Source organism: Solea solea, chromosome 7, assembly GCF_958295425.1.
Source record: "Solea solea chromosome 7, fSolSol10.1, whole genome shotgun sequence".
Lineage (NCBI taxonomy): Eukaryota > Metazoa > Chordata > Actinopteri > Pleuronectiformes > Soleidae > Solea > Solea solea.
In genome coordinates, this window is record NC_081140.1 from 8,603,918 (window position 1) to 8,625,042 (window position 21,125).

A 21,125-nucleotide genomic window follows, 5' to 3' on the forward strand; every position below is an offset into this window, starting at 1 on the left:
GCAGACAACGCTGAAAATGAAGCTAGTAAACATAAACAGTGTGGATGAGAGTCCACAGAGAGATGGAGTGTGAGCAGACTGTGAGCTAGTGAGAGGGAAGTTAGTGTGGAAACATATTTGAACACGACCACACACACACTAGTGTGAAACGTAAGTGTCTGAACTGTCTTTCTTTCTGTCATCACTCCACTGCCAAACATCCACAGATACTTTCAGGAGAGAACTTATAGAAACAAAAACTTCCCAGTTCACACAATGATGGGACCTGACATGTCCTGTGTAAACTGTCCGTCCCTGCTCTGTGTCCCACACTGATGCTGTACATCAGGGATGTCAAACTCAAATGACCTGGGGCCCAATGATTGTCTTGTCTGGTCAAGAGAAAAAAGTGGGGTCAAAAAAACTGCCCAGTAGCTGGTGGGCAATATGAGTTATAACAAAATATTCCACCGTGATATAGCATTAAAGATATTTATGATGACATTTCACAGAAATTTCGTTCTAATATGGAATGACCATCATCTCCTGTGGAGGATGAAGCGGTAGAAGATGGATGGATGTGTAAATGGTAAACTTAGGCATACTGTTGTTGAAATTGCACTTATTTTTCTCAAGAAATGTCAGGTTGTTCACAATGTTCTGTAAAAAAGATGCATCATTAAATTTAAAACAAAGGGAACATTTTGGAGTTTGTGTTGTTTATAGGCTATTATGTTATTTGTTCATCTTGAGATCAAATCGCACTGCATGAGGCCCCTGAACTACAGCAGAAACATCATGAACGCCACTGTATTCTGATTGTGAGGTTAAAAGAGAAATTTACACTTGAGAAGAAGTGCCTTTTATTGTGTACTCTAACTCTCGCACGGTGCAAACACAAAAACCCCAAAAAACCCAGCAGCAATCTAACCAGACGTGAACATTGGGGGGCATTGTACATAAATGACCTCACACACACACACACACACACACGCAACAAACATAATAATAATGTTCCTATAATCGCAAGTGGAAATAATAAGAAAATCAGTACAACATTGTGCAAAATAAACAATCATTGGACATGAAACACAAAGTGTGAAGCACAAACTACAGTGCAGTCATTTCCTCAGTGTCACCAGATGTAAACATCTGGTTGCACTTGACACTGACTAATCAGTGGTAACTTAGCTCTCCTCAGCAGCTCCTTAGCACAAACGCAGCTGTAAAGCAGTGTGTTTATACTGTTGATGCTGAATGTTTAACAAAGAGGAACTGAATTCATCGTTAAAACCTGCAAAAACATAAAGTATATCGCTAAGAGAAGCAGCTTGCGTCAGTGATTTATTGTCGATAATTTTCGGTGTCAATGATCATTAGTCTTCCTTTCACTTTACCTGTGTCGTACAGACAGACTGTGTACGCAGAGGATGTTGTTCTTATTATGTGCCAGTAAGGGTGTTTCTACCAGTAACTTGTCAGTAATGGTAAAAAGGAAACACAACTTTCCCCAATGACAAGTCGTTTAGAATATTAAAATAAAATATCAAAAATGATTCATGCCAAAACCTGATCCTACAGCTGATTTTGTTCTGAATCCAACAGGCAAAACACTAGGTCACATAGTAAAGAATTGTCTCTGCGGTATTTCAACAATCTCGTAATAGAACATTTACAGGGGTTAGTGTTTGCAGTTTAGAGCCTAATCAGCAGTAATGAAATGAATGATCCACAGATACAAAAATATCTGTCTGAGCATCTAAATGACCTGATTCAGAGAAAAACACCTAAATCCAGGCTGCAGATGAGATGCTCTACCCCATAGACACAGTCTGAGATAAATGAATCTAATTTTTATCATCAGGTGATTTCATCCTGATTTTCTCCATCATGAGTGGTCATCAGTTCACCATCTGCTCAGCACACATTTTATTTCATAGGATGAGACAAATGACAGGAGGAGGGGGGAAAAAAACACAACTAATGCTACTTCAACATGATGGAGGAGACGCAGCAGAACAAACGGCTCATTTTCACTCATGAAAGTCCTGCGCAGGCAGATGTGAACAAAGAGGCAGCTTGTGAATTTCCTCCTGTGATCTCACCATGTACCTGCAGTGTCGCATCTAAAGAGTGTGATCTTGTCTTCGTCTCTCGAGACGTTATTTTCCTCCTACAAAGTGACAGCTCAGAGAATGAGCTTTGAAATGTGATGTGAACCTCAGCCGTCATGGACAGAGAAAGACACGTGTGCAGGGAAACCAGTGGAAATACTGTTTAGTAAGGATCTCTCTGTGGAATTATGTTCATCACTTTCTACCAGAACAGTGTGACAGTGTTATTTACAACATGACTGAGTAACCGGTGACTAATCAAACTGGAAATATCCAAATTCTGGTACTCTAGGCACAACATTTTGTTGTTTGAAGGGCTTCCAACGAAGAGAATTTCACTCCAAAAACCACAACAACACACACACACACACACCGACAGTAACCTCAAAATCTGCAGCATCATAAAATCAAATTGCCTTCATCTGGTGTCTCAGTGGAGTGACAGTGTGTCCAACTGTGTACAAGGCTGTTGTTGTCGTTTGGTTGGAATGGAATATGGACTGAATTTGTGTGTTTTATTTTACCCAGACAAGGTCAGTGGTTATTTATAAAAAACAATTCTTAACATCAGGGTGAGAGAAAATCAGAATCAAACCAAAATTCAGAGCCCTAATGGGAAATTGGATGCATTACATTTGCGCCATCAGAATCAAAATTACACTCAGGCAATAGAAAAAGTAAGGCATGAGGACGGAAATATGACGCATGCATTTATTTGACACACAAATGTGATTATGAATAAACAGAGTGTGTGAATGTTACGTGTGTACAGATAACTGTTGGAGTTGAATAAAACAATAAATACTTTCAAATGCAGGGTTTACTGGAGCACAGTCAGTTATACACAGGAGCAGCAGAGAATGGTTACCATGTTATAACATACAGAGCAGACTGATTCATTAGTGCCTGTAGGACCAAAATCACCAGTGATCATGTATTTATTTATGTACTATTAGTAGTAGTACTAGTAGTACTAGTAGTCGGAGTCATGAGAACTGCAAACTGCAAAATTTCCAGTCACATCCCACTCGGCTGTGCAGTATTTGATTTACAAACTCTCTCTCTCTCTCTCCCTCGCTCATATATCAAGCTCCCACTAACACTGGACTGCGAGATTAATATTAAACAAGGAGAATCGATTATTTTATGAATGTACAGGCGTGATGTCGGACATCAAATTAAAGACCGCGTTTGAATCCTGCCGGAATTTTGCTTCTCCCCTGAATTCACCAGAACAGATGGAGGAGAGGGAAGCTCAGAGCTTCACCAGCAGAGTGGGATGAACAAGCTCCACAGTCTGCGGGACGGACACCAAGGCTACACACAGACACAACACATGGAGAACACTGACTGCATGAGAGAAAGAGTCTATACTTCATCGCATCCTGTTGGAGCAGACCTATCCTATATTTAAAAATGATATCTGCATAACAGTGAAGCTCTTACCTGAATGACTTCACTGAACAATGGTAACATTTGTCAGACAGCCCACACTGAACTGTATGCAAGTCTATAAACAAAATCATAAAACTGCTCCAAAAAGACAACTCTCAGAATCCTAATGTGTGATGTCCTTGGTGAATTACTTTATAAATAAGTGCTGCAGTTTATCAGGCTTTATTTAACTAGCAGAACAAAGTGACAGTGACAAGAAGTTAGAGAACATCATGTTCATCTGAGAAGGTGTCATTTTAAATAATACTGCTAATACTACTACTAATAAGTAAGACACATGTCCGAATCACATGTAGAAAAAAGCAAACCAGGTATTATTTCTAACCAGTTATACTAACAACAATCGACTCTGTAACCAAACTGATCAGTGATACATTTCTTCACGTCAGAGCAAACGCCTGGTATCTGTCTGCCGCCAAAAAGAGCCTTTCTACAGTCAGAGACTGAAAGAAAACTGCTCTAAGTCCAAGACGACACAGTGCTGAGCCTCCAACAGCCTTTTACATCAGTCACACTGTCAGAGCTGCTGCTGCTGCTGCTGCTGCTGCTGCTGCTGCTCACACGACGAGAACCGAGAGTTACAACATCCTGGAGAAATATTTGATTCTGAAGTGGAAATAACCTCCGTGGACGTCCACACCTGCACTGTCACACCAATCTGCTCCAACACACACAGTCTGATCCACTACACTGCTTTCTGCGGCAGATATAAAGTATAAGCTGCTCCTGATAGGTGACAGCAAGGAGCTGCTGTTAAACCCACTGAACTGTGACAGTGACCTAAATTGACCCTGATATTTTTTTCTATATGTGTTCACACTCAATGTGACTGTCATTGTTAGTATAAGGCAGTGGTGTCAAACTCATTTTTAGTTCAGGGGCCACAGACAGTGCAGTTTGATGTCAATGTGGGCCGGAGTGGTAAAATAATAGCTTAATAACCTATCAACAACAAAATCTCCAAATGTTTCCCTTTGACATTAAACTAAGTATGTTTTTTACAAAACGCTTGGAAAAAAGTGCAATATCAACAATATTATGCCTATGTTTACCATTAACACAATTTACAGATAACGGTGGATCTACAACGGCACAAAACATTTAGTCACAGGTATCTGAAACTGAAAAGTATAGTATATCACATTATGATGAGATTCTTAAATTCATTCTGCGGGCTGGGTCGAACCCTCGGGTGGGCTGGTTATGGCCCACGGGCCATATGTTTGACACCACTGGTATAAGTTAACAGAAATAGGGTTGGGTGGGGTTCATTCTTATGTCCTGTAAAAAGGACAAGGGGAAAAAAATCTCTGTTAATTGTTTTTAGTTAAAGGCAAAACTTAACAAATTAAAGTGCTGACAAAATAAAATATGTAAATACAATGTATCTGTCAAAATGGTTCAAAGGTCACAAATGTCACTCACTCAGAGACCTTAATTAGCATCAATTCACCTGTCCTCATCATTCACTCACCTGTCAACACCACTCACCTGTCAACAGCATTCACTCACTGTCCACATCATTCACTCACCTGTCCACGTCATTCACCTGCCCTCATCATTCACTCACCTGTCCACGTCATTCACCTGCCCTCATCATTCACTCACCTGTCTATGTCATTCACTCACCTGTCCGTGTCATTCACCTGTCCTCATCATTCACTCACCTGTCCACGTCATTCACTCACCTGTCCGCGTCATTCACTTACCTGTCCACATCATTCACCTGTCCATGTCATTCACTGACTGTCCACGTCATTCACCTGTCCTTGTCATTCACTAGTCCACATCATTCACCTGCCATGTCATTCACTCACTGTCCACGTCATTCACCTGTCCTTGTCATTCACTTGTCCACATCATTCACCTGCCATGTCATTCACTCACTGTCCACGTCATTCACCTGTCCTAGTCATTCACTTGTCCACATCATTCACCTGCCATCATTCACTCACCTGTCCACGTCATTCAATCACCTGTCCTCGTCATTCATTGACCTGTCCTCGTCATTCACTCACCTGTCTACGTCACTCACTCACCTGTCCACGTCATTCACCTGTCCATGCCATTCACCTGTCCTCGTCATTCACTCACCTGTCCTCGTCATTCACTCACCTGTCCACATCATTCACCTGGCCACATCATTCACTCACCGGTCCACGTCATTCACGTGTCCTCGTCATTCACCTGTCCACATCATTCATTCACCTGAATCCAGAGATTTAATTTACAGAACATGAGAGCAGATTAAAATACAGCTCAGAGGTTTGACACATTATTCCTGCAAAGCAAGATTTGACTCATTTAGTATGAATACATTTGATATTCATCCATTTATATTTGTAAAGTAACAGTTAACAGAGCCGTGTGTGATATTATTCACATTAGTATTCACTGAGATACTTCGGGATTTGGTGAGATTACGAGGAGCCGGTGATACCTGGAGGAGGGAGTTGCTTCTAATCTCTCTGCCACACTTCATTTACCTTCTAATTAACATTAATCCAAAAGGCTGAAAGGATTTCAGAACCAAATGGAGCATTTAGTGAGACTCATTTAAAGTTCTCCAAAACAAAAAGTCAACCTCAAACGTCTGGACTCGTTTAAACATTGGCAATTCTCTACAAAAGGTGTGGTTTTACTCTGTTGTCATCATAGATTACCGATTGGTGATTGGTTAAAATACAATCCACAACATAAGAGAGAGCATGTGTGACTCACACGGTCTCCTCCCACATGCTCCTGCTTTACATGATCGTCACAACTCAGCCAACACCAGGCAACAGTGATGCTACAGTCCTAGAGAAAAACACAGTATTTGTTACTTAGGAGTCTGAGACAAACACCAGGGGGGAATGTGTAACGTTGTACGACTACATGGAATAATTGTTCCATCAATCACACACAGCACAGAGCTGCAGGAACAGAAGTGAAAGAGTGGGACTCCGTTTTAACTAGACAATATCACTGTGATTCAAACAGCACAGGAGATTTCAGCAAGAGTGTGTGTGTGTGTGTGTGTGTGTGTGTGTGTTGGAGACCAAGATCTTTCACAATATTATTTAGTCGCAATCAATCATCATGATAATTAAGTGCTAATTAATGACTGATTCAAATGTGGCTGCTCAGTGATTGTGTGGAAACTGAAGGATGAATGAATTAAAACGCCATGTGAATGGAAATCGACATTCACAGATAACGTTAAATTATAACAAACTTGATGTTGGACAGAGTTACATTTCTAACCCACAGCAGATGTTCCACTGTCTATATGTCCAAATGTCCATCATGACTGAGCCTCCTTCACTGATGAGTGTCAGAAATGTCAAGCAGCAACAGACGAGGAGCAGGACTAAAGACACAAACACAAGACAACGAGGCAGGACAGAATCCAAGATGGACACAAACTCCGACTAAACACAGAGTCAGAGGAGGAGGACATTTTACAATCACTATCAGCTCCGTCCTCAATTGTAGCTGCTCACTGCCAACAAACTAATGGACAAAACTCTGGATGCAGCCACAGTCGCATGAATATGCAACAACCGAAGCTTTCAGTCCAGCTGAGTCATTTCAACAGTTGGCTGATGGACGTATCATAGATATTAACATAGAACAACGCATTTAAATCAAATCTGCATCTGTACTAACAAGACCTGACGTCTTATTAGTTACATCTAGACTCAGTTTAACTGTTTCTTTACTGTGCAACTGTCGTGACAATCTCAATCTAAAGATTCCATCTACAAGTTCTTGTTTACAGTAATTAATTGATTTGTGTTTAAAGCAGAAGTTTGGACTGTGCCAAACACAGTGGAGTTGATTCATTAGCAGCAGTTGCGTTGGAGGAAGACAGAGTGGATGGGAAAGCTAACTATCAGTGACAGCAGTGAATCTCCGCACCATGATGAGACGTTAGTATAAATAATACTATAAATAAATGGCTGTATCTGCTAGTTGCATATGATGTGTTTATAACACAAGACATGAACCACGACACTGTGGGGACAAACACCAACTGACGGTGCAAAAGTCCACACTGAATCAGACGAGACCACAAGGCTGTTCAGGGCTAAACACTAACTGATGTAAGTGAATATTTTAAGACGTGATCCCATGTTCTGCTCCGCTCCAGACGTCTCAAACAGCTGTAGGACTTAAAGCTGAAATCTGAAATGAGTTCACTCTGGATGATTTATGAGCCAGTTGAGCAAGATCAGTATTTGAAACAGTCGCGGTTCAGCAGGTATGAGTTATTTCTACTGTCGACAACCGAGGCACAATGACTGATTTATTCTGTCAGAAAATTAGCCAGGGCTTCCTACTGCTCGTTCATGCCTTATTCTCTCTGGTGAGTGAGAACACGGTTCTGTAGATAGAGTCCAATAACAGCAGGAGGCCATGTTTGTGAAGGAGATCAAAGCGTTGACAGCAAAGTGTGTGGAGAGAGGTGACATTCACAGTGTTCAGATGTTGTCAAATTGATTAGTTTAAGCTTCATGACAGGACAGTGGTGCACACATCCTGGCTTGTTGAAAACTGGCTGTTTAACAAGAACAGTGGAAAACTGGTTGATGCAGACTCTGACAGAGAGAGTAAAACATCAAGCTTTTACAGAGAGAAAGTTTGAAATAACATTTCATTACACTTTATTTAACCCTTTGAAGCCGAGCGTATCGCTGGTGACGCGTTTGCACAAGCGCACTTTGCACTACTGTAGTTTCTGTAGAGAAATTCCAGCAGTTCCTGAAAGCTGAGACGTTGCACGTCAAAGCCAAAATTGTTGGTTATTACAGTTATTTCACCTGCACTGTTTCAGGAAGCCGGAGAAACAGTGTCTTTGTCGCCAGAGAGGAGAGAGTGGAAAGAACACCTTGTAGCAGCCGATAACGTAATAACGGCCAATAATGTAATAAAGTTGTTTAGCCAGTAACGGAATAACTTTTTCCCAATAACGTAATAACTTATTGCGTTATTGGGTGGTTATTACGATATTGGCCTTGCATTAAAACAATTATTTGATAATGTAATAACTGAGCCAATAATGTAATAACTGAGGTATCACTTTATTTTATTTTCAATTTCTGGAGAGAAAGTGTCACACTTAGCCTTAATATTGCATCTTGTAACAGATGCTTAAATATCCGACCTTATAGATACCCCTCCACCATCAAACCTCCCTCCACAGGAGGCTTAAAGGAGCAATTAAGTCAATATTAAGGCTAAGTGTGACACTTTGTCTCCAGAAATTGAAAATAAAATAAAGTGATACCTCCGTTATTACATTATCAAAGGATTTTTTTTAATGCAGGGCCAATAACGTAATAACCAGCCAATAATGTAATAAGTTATTATGTTATTGGCAAAAATGTATAACGTTATTGGATCAACAACTTTATTGGCAATTTATTACGTTATCGGTTTTATTACATTTAAATTATTACGTTATTTGCCGTTATTACATTATTGGCCATTCTTACATTGTTATGCTACACACCTGTTTCCATTTATTGGCTGTTTTTTGCACAAAGAGAGACTCAAAAAAATTTATTTTAAATGTTTTATGCTGTTCAAATTTCAGATTTAACATGCAAAATCTGCTGTTCATGTCCAACTGCGGTGTTTTTCCAATTGTCCTCATTTTAAATTGATAAAACTGTATTTTAACATCCAGTTAATTATAAAAACTGCCAGATATTGGAAGTTATCCTGGAAAAATAGACAAACGACATTTTCTGTTCCTTTTATGGTTAAAATAAGCCAAAAAATGAAAAAAGGCGGATATTTTGAGGGTTAGGTGTTAGCATTAAAAAATACATTAAAACCATTTTTAATGTACATTTTAACACAGGATAAAAAGATATACTGTATGCACAAAGAAAATGAATACACTTCATAGAGCGGCGGTTGTTAGCGTCTTTAAACATATGAGATAATATTTTTATGTTTACGTTTATGTTAACATTTCTTGTGTTTTTGTAGATATCCACAACATATATGAAACCTCTACTACAGCTACTGGAACTACTGGAAAAGTAGATAGACATTTATTTATTCATCATCATTTATGTGCAGATAAATCACCACCAACAATATTTGTTTTTCCTTCACACATTTGAACCGAAACAAGGAACTCCTTTGAACATCACCATCAAAGTGAACACGAGGCTGTTTCATGTGAAATACCAAACAGCTTTTATCCCCGCTGATATCAACAATGTTAGCGGTGGGAGTGTGGACAAAACAGCAGGATAATTATAGGTATACATTTAAAAGTGGTAACACATTTCACAGACACAAACAACGAAAGCTGTTTGACTCCAAAAACAGGTTTTCTGCTGCACTGAACTGATCTACGGTTTCATATAAAAGGAAACACAGATTTTTTTTTTTGGTCTTTGCTGCAGCAACAATAAACGAGTCCCTGCTTTAAGATCTTCACACGAGAAAGGAAGCACCTTCCTACAGTCATAAGTCTATTTCTCTTAACTAATGTTAAAAAAATATGCTTTTTAGGAAGAAACTAATAAATAATCCTTTATACTTATGACAAAATATAAGCTTATAAACATAAACATGTAGTTGCTGCTTGACTTTTACAGGTTGAGTAACATTTTGCTCTGGGAAATGAGGCATCGGAACATTACATAAGAATAAAGAGAAGAATGATAGTGAGTGAATCGGGACAAATGGAACTCTTTACAGTGAAACGCTGTCAAAGGCACACAAACTTAAGTGAATGAAATATTTCCTGCTCTGGTTGAAAAGAGAACAGAGTGAATGTGGGAAGAGGACAAATACAGAAAGGTCAGAGTGTCTATTATAAGCTGTACTACATGCCTTAGCGTTCGGTCAGGTCACATGAGTACTGTGAGAGACAAAGAGAGTTTAGAAAGATGCAATGCATCCACTATAGCAGTTCAGCATCAACAGCATAACATCTGCTTTGAGACTGCCTCCATCTCTGCCTGTGAGTTTCACTCTGTTGACTCAGTGTCGGCCTTTAAAGCGGGAACATGATGCTGCTGCTGTGACTCAGCTGAGTGAAAACCAACAGGGAATTGTATTGTTCACAAAGTAAGATATTCAAGATGCAGTGAGAGCACAGGGCTCCTTAACAGCCGACAGATCTATATCACCACACGTGACACATGGCCAATAACAGTACATTAGTTTTACTCTTATTTTTTTTTTTTTTACCCATGGTAAATTGCCGCAGGAATAACACACACATGATATATTTTGTAGCAATAATTGTGCAGAAGTCACAAAATAGAGCGTTTTTCTTTTGTTTTTGTTCATAAAAACGAGCCAAGTGAACTTTGAACCGTGACATATTTCCAAATTTCACAAATTCAATCCGATATTAAACATTTTGGGTTTCTTTGTGCTCAGGTTTGTTTATATAGTTGATGCAAATTAAAACGAAATAAAGGATATAAAACACTCTATATTGTATTGCACATTCTTATAGCCTCTGTATATAATGTATGTTTTAAAATAGTAATGGAAAAAAAGCAGCTGAAATGCTCTGTGTTCTCAGGGTTAAACATAAACAATATTCCCCTGCTTATCACTGAGAGACATGAACATACACTATATACTATATACGGTTCTCTGGGTTGTTGTCTTGTCTGTTATATTCACCCAAATCCTAAAATAATAATTCACACTATCTGTATACAAATACAGAATATGATCTTTAATGGTAACTGGTGTGTGTCAGAGAGCTTCATTTTAAACTTAATACACATGATGAATATTAGCATCACCAATATAGATAAAACAGTATCAGATGCTGACACTCAGTCAAACCTTAAAAAAGTTTCATTAAATTCAAGGATCTAATCATTTCATGGTTCGTCAGGTTTTCCCGATCAATATTATTTATGAGTGATACACACGCTGAGCAGCAGTGTGAAGTCAGGTGTGTATTAATATCCACTGCTGATCGAGGCTGCTCGTTATTCATCAAGCACGTCGAAGGCAGTGGAAATGACAAACCATGACTCATCTGATCCACCACTGTTCACATTTGCAGCATTAAATCCCATGTTCATAAATGAACTGTATTAATGTGAATCCACTGTACAGACCCTTAGCCATGGTTGGAGTTTAAAAAAAAAAAAATCAGAGTTTCCGTCAGAAAAGTGTCTTTGTGTTTCAAATGTTTTATCTTTTTGGAGGCCTAGTTGTTTAAAGCTTGTGTAAGTTACCGCGTGTCCTCCAGAAAATGTCTCTTTGGAGGTTTTAGTGAATGCAAGTGGGCTGATTATGGACTGAATGTATTACACCAACACTTCAGTCACTTCAAGCAGCAGTGAAGAGACAAACACTCATCTTCAGCCTCTTCACCTCGCTCCGACAAAGAGACGATGTCCCTTTAAATCACGTCATTTTAGAAAATGAATCAGCTAATTAAGCAGCCGGACGCATTTCTGCGACAATGAAGCAGAGCGATATTATAAAGCAGTATTTACTGTTGTGATATTTATATCCACATCTCTGAACAAAGAGACGACATAAACCATCTGCTGCTACGCTTTCTATCAAATAAACAATGCATAGGAAAATAATTCATATGCGGGGAAAATAGAACCAGATCATTCAATCTTCATCTTGCATTGTATGTAAACATGAAGACATTTTTTCAGTGACAGAATGTTGTCACTGCGCACATACAGTATTATGATGATCACAACACATTTACGTGTAACGCAGTGATTTATATTAAAATAAAAACAATGTTTACAGACACATTTATGGATTCATATTTTTTGGGACTGATGAAGGGATGTATTTATTGGTATGTTCTGAAATGAGTTTAAAACTCTAAGAAACAACAACAATGTTCATTCTAAAATAAAAACCTGAGGAAAATTCTGCCTGAGGAAAAATAAATATAAAACATTTTTTTTTTTATGTGCGAAAGACAAGATGTACTTTCACACTAACAAGAGTTAACAGCTTGTTCATTTCTTAAATAAACAGTTGCCCTGGTGTCAAAACTATAGTTAACTGCAAATCACAGGGAGAGGAGAGGAGAGGAGAGGTTTTCAAAGTTCCTTTATACTTCAAGGAAAAACTGAAAAATGTCACCCAACCCCAAATAACAATGACAGAAGCAAAAGTCAGACATTGAACTCCCCTCTCCTCCCCACAGAATATAAAACCCCACTCACAGCCAAAGAAAAGTCTCAATATTGTCCACCACTATATATAGTAAGTGTGTACCACCTTTAGTGAGGCCTTAACCAGCCCTTCCAGAACTGGCACTGGCTCTATACCCGCACTTTTTTCTCGGTTCATCCTCGTCAACCAGATGGCCAACTTGGCTCCGCCAAACAAAAGGTTTATTAACGTATTAACAGTATTTTTCTTTGGACAGTATTTGGGTCCAAATACAAAAAAAAAAAAAAAAATTTGAAAAGCTCTCACAGTCCCTCAAACCACAACTTTTAAATGTGGAAAATTGGTGTCAGCTGAGGACACTGAAGAAATAAACAGACTGTACCACAATCCACCACGGATTGAGATGTGCTCTGTATCTGAGTCCATTACCTCACGCACAATCCTTCATTGGAGGTCTGCTGTCCAATTTTGCTTTTCGAGGAATGGTCTGGGCAAAAAGCCCTGTCCACCCCGACTCCTTTATTCCCACCAAGGAGTTCAGGTTCAGGACCTTCACACAGATCTGGTAGATGGTTTTCTTCCCTTTAGCGTAAAAAGTTATTGAGGGCATGGCTGGTGTAAGACCGCGGCTGACCTCCTCGCTCCTGTCACTCCCCCACAGCTGGAGTGATTGACAGCGAGGGGAAAACTCCTCTCAGTCAGTTAACACAAGTCTTTGTCTATCGCAGCTGCTCTCGGCGGTTGTGGCAGGGATGCACAGACTTCCTCCACCACTCTGTTGAAAAGCCTGACAGAGGTGATGATGGAGGTTGACGTCATCTTGATGGAGAGGCCCAGCTCAGTACAGCCAGAGCTGTAGAGCAGTGGTGGACCACACTCTCTGATTGTAGGAGGTCACAGCTGTAGAGCAATTTGTGTGCTGTTCTTAGTCTAAAGGAGACAAACTTTGACTGAATGTGGAAAAGTCCTTTCTCTCCTTCCTCCACAGGCAGGCAGAGACTGCTGACCTCACCCAGTTTTTTTTCCAGACCAGAAAAAGTCAACAATGGCTCTTTGGATGCTCTACATCAGGCCTCTTGGTGGATTCAGAGCTGTAACTCTGTGCCAAAGGGTTGAAGCAACCACGTAATTTGCAACCAGAACTCCAACCCCTCTATGACAGATCGGTGTGGCAACTATTTCCATTTAGACAACTGTGCACATTGTTGTCCAGGACTCCGTTTTGTTCTTAGATTGGAACCTCCCACTGCTCTGATTCCGCCTCTGATGACCTCAAGAGGACCATGGTCAACATCTGAACACATCTCAACCTGCACAACAGGGGCTCAGCCCTCTTTACCATACATCCCTGTACAATAAACCAACCCAATTTAAACACCATCACCAAAGTCTTGGGAACAAATAAAATAGTCAACCCTATCAAAGCTTTCTCTTGATCTTAAGAGACAACACCAATATTTACAACATACAAATTATAAATATCTACAATATTAATATATATGAACTAAGAAAATGGAAACCCCGTTCTCGATCAGAGTAAGCATCAGAGGCTCAGAAAGTAACACAACAAACCCTTTGTTGTTGGAAGCAAAAACGAACAACCTGGTCCCCGACTGCCAACAAGACTTCTTCCATGGTGACAGAGCTACCCAGCAGCACTATTTGCACTCCCTGCTGGATAGACAAGAGTGGGCGGACAGCATTCATCCAGAAAACAACCAAACAAAGAACTTTTAACTAAACAACAGAAATACATTTGAAACAGTGGAAAACACCAACGAGGAGAAGAGAGTCTATAAAAGTAGAATCTGTATCTGTTGGTACCTTTTGCCTCATGTCTGACCCTCCACTGGATTTCGACTGTCTGCTTTTCATCAGACAGGTTCAGCAGGTCCACCTGAACAAATCTTTTTAAAAGCCAAAATCCTGCAACTTGCCCAGGTGAGCTGACATGATTGACAACTGCTGACCTTCCCTCTACTGCCACTCCTCCACAGCTCAGGTGATGTACAGAGAGGAAACGGCCCTCACAACCTTCACGGACTGCTCACACTAAGCACACTTTTTCGACAAACCAAGCAGAGCAGTGCAGACCTCCATCACAAGAAGATGATATTGCCAGTATTGTTATTGCATGAGTTCCAAGCCTGATGTCAATGAAAGACAAATAAGCTCTGTGGCCTCTGAGTCAGTCTGTGGAATATCAGGTTAATGGAGATCAGTTCAGTGGCAACTGACAATGAGGTGCTTTGACAAGCATCGCACAAGCAACTCCACAGCTCGGCTAAACCCTGAACCTTAAATCAATGTTTTATGGGAAATATTTAACAATAATGAAGTGTTTATGAGCAAATTGACTAAATGTGACTCCTGCTCCTTGTCTCTATGCTGCTAATCTCTGGGTAACAAAAACAAAGACTGTAGATACAAACAGCAGAAGCGTCCTCTGCAGGGAGGCTGGACTTCTGCTGGTGTTGGTGTTTGTGTGTATTCATGTAGTGAAGGGCAACCAGCTAGATAAGAGGCCTTTTAGCCACACAAGCAGTTGTACAGACACTGTGTTGCTTTAGTACAATATCTCCACCAAACTTGCTCCTGATTCCATGTATTATTTTTTTCCCCAAGACACATTTCCATGTCTGCTCCGACACACGCCTCTCACTCTTTTCTTCTTCTCTCGTCTCTCACTTTCACTGGCATTTGCTCTGTAAACCTCCCACTGAGAAACACCCTCCTGGCTACAGAGGAGAAGTCACTCACACCAGCTACACACCTTGATTGAGCTGAGCGAGCGGTGTGAAGAAGAGACAAAACAGCATCTTCTTCAATCTTCTGCTGAAGGGTTTGTTAGAAATGCTGAGGAGCTGATGCCGCACACATTTGGCGGATTGTGATTTCATTTTCCTTAAGATGGCTTCCCTGTATTTGTCAGTAAATGCATTATTACCCGATGACACGGTAACTTTGATCATCCCCCACATTACGGCTCTCACGACACAGTAAAATACAGATGAATTATATGCACGTCACCTCTTTTCTTCTGAAGGTGTACAAAACGCAAACGTGTGTTGCGACACAGTGAAACAACAGCAGGTCAGTGTATTCCTCATCTGCTCACTACACATTTACAGTCTGGTAGAGCAAGTGACACCCTCTATCCATAGACCCTCACACTGAGTGAGCAAAAAATATGGGAGAAACCACAGGAAGGGGTCCCTCTCCCAGGATTTAGGTGTCACATGTACAGAAACAAGCTCAACAGATTTCAAACGCAACATCAGTAAGATTAAACATAAAATAAATATAAAACAAAACATAGCGGAACATGTAACAGAAGCTAATAGAAGAGAGGCAGATGGTTACAATAACTGTAACATAAATGCAACATTAGTATCTATGAAGACGCCATAATCAAGATCCTTTCAATTGACAACACTTAAGATATTTATAGTTGACTCATTATGACAAAAAGCACGTAAAAGCAGAAAAGTTTTACATTTTCCCAAGACACACAATATATACAGCAAATGCATAATTCATTCTCATCACTGCACAATAAATAAACATGATTAATTCTACGACGGCGAGTAAACATTGCTGGAGAAATGTAGATATGTGCCCACTTCTTCAGAGAATAATCGCTCATCATTCCATCATCGCTAAATCTCATTTTCTCTTCTTTCACCTGTGATCCTACACTTATTTACACTGTTTATCATTTCCTCTTTGCTCTTTAATCTCTAACAGAGAGGTAGAGCAGTACTCCCACTATCCTATTTAAAAGACTCAGTAATTACTCCTTCAGCTGTCAATCAACAACCAAGGGGATGCAGAGGGGTGTCTGAATAATAATCACGGTAACAGGTGCTTTCTGCCTATGACTGGAATATTTGACATTTAAGTGCTAGCAATTTAAAATCCTGGTTGGTAAAGAAATGTTCGTCGGTGATGGAAATAAAAGGTATCATTACACTGGTCACTGGATGTGCCACTATAGCAATCATAAAGAATAAGGAGAGCAGGAGGCTGAGACGCTGCAAATAAATGAAGGCCCTCAGCAACTCATTTGTTGAGTGGGTGAGTGTTCATGAGGTTTTATTTGAAAGTGTCATTTTGTACAACCACTGGCACAAAGAAAACTACTAAAGGAGTCTGCAGACTGTCACGGTGGGTAACAGCATAAGCCACAATAAGAACATAACGATGAGAAGATGATGGACCAAAAAAAGAAAAAACGTGTCCCATCTACAATTCATTATTGAATCCATTTGAGATAGATGATAAATAACTCTGCTGAAAAATGAAAAGAAACCCTTCATATTTGGTCTACAGTGGTGTCCTGCTGCTCTGTGACACGGGACTGAACTCTGACTCACTCTTCTCTCTGCAGGTATCACAGCTCAACAGTTGGCACATCTTTCCACGGCTTCCTTTTTCGGTGAAGCCTGCAGCAGGAGTCAAAATCTCATTCCTGTCATCTGCCGCCACACGTCTGCAGGAATATTATGTGACTGAATGCTGAGAATAAGAGGCTTGTGAAGCTGGAGGAAAGCGATTTAACTGTGTGACATTTTACTGGAAGAGTGACAGTGGATGTATGTGTTGGAGGAAGAGAAATATCAGCGTGGATTACATGTAGCAGCACGACTCAGGCTCAGAACAGCAGGTCTTTGCATATTGGAGAAGAAAAGAAATGTGATTTCGTAAATATGGACTTTCAGCAGATTCAGGTTTAAAGTGGGACATGTGGTTGTACAAAAGATAAACAGCGAGATAACTCAAAGGCTTTTGTTTTTCTTTTACAAGTTTTTCTCATCAGTGTTTTGTCGCTGCAGAAATTCAACACCAGTATTATCTAAGAGCGGATGAAGGTCATGATGGACCATAAACCACAGCAGAGACGGTAAGATTCACAACCAGTGTTGTAAAGGATTTGCAAATTTAAACTCACGACTGAACCTAACAAAAGCTGGGGACACATTACACAACCTCCACGTTACTGATTTTGAAAAGACTTGAAGGTCACACTGACTGACTGGTTTCAGCAGATATTTTTATAACTGAAAGACTGGGAATCTACGGAAGCTATCACGTTATTTCGAGATAAGATTGTTTTGTCGTTATAACGAGAAACTATCACGTTATAACGAGATACGTTGTTTTCTTATCTCGTAATAACATGATAGTTTCTCGTTTCTCGACTTCCTGTCATCTTTGTCTTCTGACGCCAATTCCTGCGTCCGACCAACTCTGTTGGCAACATGTGTTCACAGTTGGGTCGGTAATCGGAACACACTACCCGATTGTGTCCAGAGTCGACTCAAGATCCAAACACATTTGACCGACTGCGACTGAGGTCGAGTCGAGCCTGTTAATCTAGTCTTTACCTCTCACACACTAACAGATTACCGTCCCCAATTTAGTGCTGACTAGTTCAGACTCTGCCCAACTGAGAATTGTGGGCATAAAATCTTTCAGTGTGTCCCCAGCTCAAGGCATTCACTTAATTTTTCCATTAAGATCAGAGATTTGCTGCGGCAGCTCTGGTTTAACAATCTGATAGGAACAGAAGTGACTTTGTTTGAGGCTTTATTGACCTGCAAACAGACCCAGTCAGTGTAAACAGCAGAGAATAGAACGTAAACAGAGATACACACGATTACAGTTATAATATCGCCGTGCCAATATTTATTCGGTCAATGCAAAACATGAAACTGATTCCTCTAATTCTTATCTGCTCATTAGTACTTTGAAGGATAAAAATGTGGAGTGGATATTCACTGAAAAGTTGATCAAATGCTCCTGCAGCAAATGTGCAGAACAAACGTTTCAACTCTTTTCAGGAAGAGACCTTCGGTTTACTCATGTTTTTGAGGTACAACCTTCATCTGCCGTTTATGACTCACTTCAAATTCCAATATTTTAAATTTATATAAATATACAGAACTAAAGTGTGAGACTCTTGTTGTATTTCGTTGAGGTCAGTTATTGTTGTCAGCCTGGAGACTTTAATGGAGACTTTAATGGACATGTCCCACGTAAACCGAATTGTCCTTCAGATCAATTATGTGACATAACATCGAGAAGTTTGATAATGGATCAGGATTTAGAAGAATCTGTCTCGCTATTAAGTTTTGACGCGTGTTGATTAGCGACTTCCTGCCATTGCACAGCATGATCCAGGACACTTTACTCAGCAGCTCAGTGTCAGTATGACAATGACTTTGTGAACTTGTGAAGTACAGAGCATGAGATCAATGGAGCAAAAGCATCTTGTTAAAACAATACATTGAAACATGTGTATATAAGTATTAAAGCGTTTATCTTCTTACTTTGGTTTGTCAGTTAAATGAAGGAACTGCAGCAGCAGATGAGGAGGAAGACAAGTTAATCATCATGATAGTGACACATAAGCTTCAAAGCACAGTTACAGTCACATCTGCCAGACGTGACTCATTATTATTCAGAAAGTTATAAAATTCTCTTTTAATAATGAATGACAATGATTTCTATCTTAGCTTGAAAAACGGTTCAGCAGAATGACGCAATAACATCTGAGCTTTAGCCAGAGAAAAGTGACATCATGAGAAACCAAACCCAGTCCAGGTCACGCTGAGCCTTTCAGCACTTTGATGACAGTGCAACATCAATCACAATGAACTTATTCATATGAGGACCAGTATGCCGACAACAATATTAAACCCTCATTAGACATTCTTACAGATTTAGAGACTAGAGTGACAGCACAGCAGAAGCTTCTGTCACTTTATTACTTACATTTGCAGAAGACGAAAGAAGAAAAAAAAATATCGCTGCTCAAGATCAAAAACTATTTTCTGTGTGCGAGGACGTGATCAACAAAAGTTCTTCTGCACCACTCATCCAGTGGTGCAGAAGCCTGAGCGCTTTATAATTAACTATATTAGTCATGAAGACACCCACTCGACTGCACAAATGAATATGTTGTATATAGAAAGACAGACTTTTATAATTCGCAGACTGAAGAAGCATGAGACGCAGACACGCTCAGAGCGGTTTAATCCACTTTTATGGCTCTTACTGAAGTGCAGCTGCAGCGGAGGCTGGAGGGAAACCATGTCCACTGAGGAAGAACAGGCAGATATGTGGAGAGATTTATTATCAAGATGGAAAAAGAAAATCACCTGAAGAAAGACGGGGAAATTACAGTCTATTTTCTTTGTCCTCGTCTTATGATATGTAAAATGGAAATAGGAAGAACAAGACATTTTATATATATATATATATATATATATATATATATATATATATATATATATATATATACATATATACATATATATATATGTATATATACATATATACATATATATACATATATATATACACATATATATATATATATATATATATATATATATATATATATACGCACTTAAGTCATTATTTTGAATTGAGTGCAGTTGACTGTATGATTGCTGCAATATCTTCCATAATTAAATATTAAAATACCCGGAACTGGAAGCCATATCTGCCAAGTTTGAAGCCTGTCAAGCAAACTGTTGAATAACTATGCAAGAAACAGAAAGAAAAAACAAAGATGTTTCTTGCTTTAATAGATAGATGGAGCAAGATTTTCAAATTAAAATGAATAAGGCTACAGACAAAAGGAAAGCCACTTCTAAATGCAGGGTTTTACACTGAGACAGACAAGGGAAAATGTTGACAACATATTTAATTATGTGGATCTATCTCACTGAACAATTACACTACCGTTTTAAAGTTTTGTTTAGTTTTTTTTTTTGAACAAAAAAAACTTTTTTAGCAAGAATTGTTGGCAAGTGAAAAGCTGCATTTTATTTGATGTGTTGACCCTTGTTACAAAAAGTAAATTTGACTGGCTTTAAAGTGTCATATATATTGCTCAAGAATGAAGTCAATATGAGCAAGAAAATGTTTCAGTGCCACACATGACTCAAACTTATATAAAGAAATAGTCAGTATACATACTGTACTGTATGATGAGTGTACATGTACATGTACATGTACATGTACATGTCATGAACCTGGTCTGCAGTAGCTGTACTGTGTTGTCTCATTCATCTCCACTTCTCAGCACCAAAACTGTTTATCACCCCATTTTTTTTTTGAATTCCATTCTCCATTTCGTGTGTGCAAACAAAAGCTCTGATGGACTTTGCTGCATTTACTTTGACAAGTGCATTCTCCTTCAAAATGTGTAGCAGCCAGTTTTTTGAGTTGATTTAGCCTCCATCAGTCTAAGACTCACCTGCAGCTCAAAAAATCTGCATTATGTAAAGACCCTGCAGGAAGTCCATGTTTCACAAAGAGGAGAATCCCTGGGTCATGTCTCATTATTAATGTTGACTCGTGCCTGGCAGCAGAGCATGACTCGGCATTTAAGGTGAATATTATGTCATTAACTCCAGATTTCTCACACCACAG

The 21,125-nt window shown here is 39.5% G+C and overlaps 1 protein-coding gene across 1 annotated transcript in view; it reads right to left on the reverse strand.

Annotated features, from left to right (window-relative positions):
- lsamp (limbic system associated membrane protein) overlaps positions 1-21,125 on the reverse strand; it is a 610,217-nt gene that overhangs the window by 544,844 nt on the left and 44,248 nt on the right. The window lies entirely within an intron of this gene.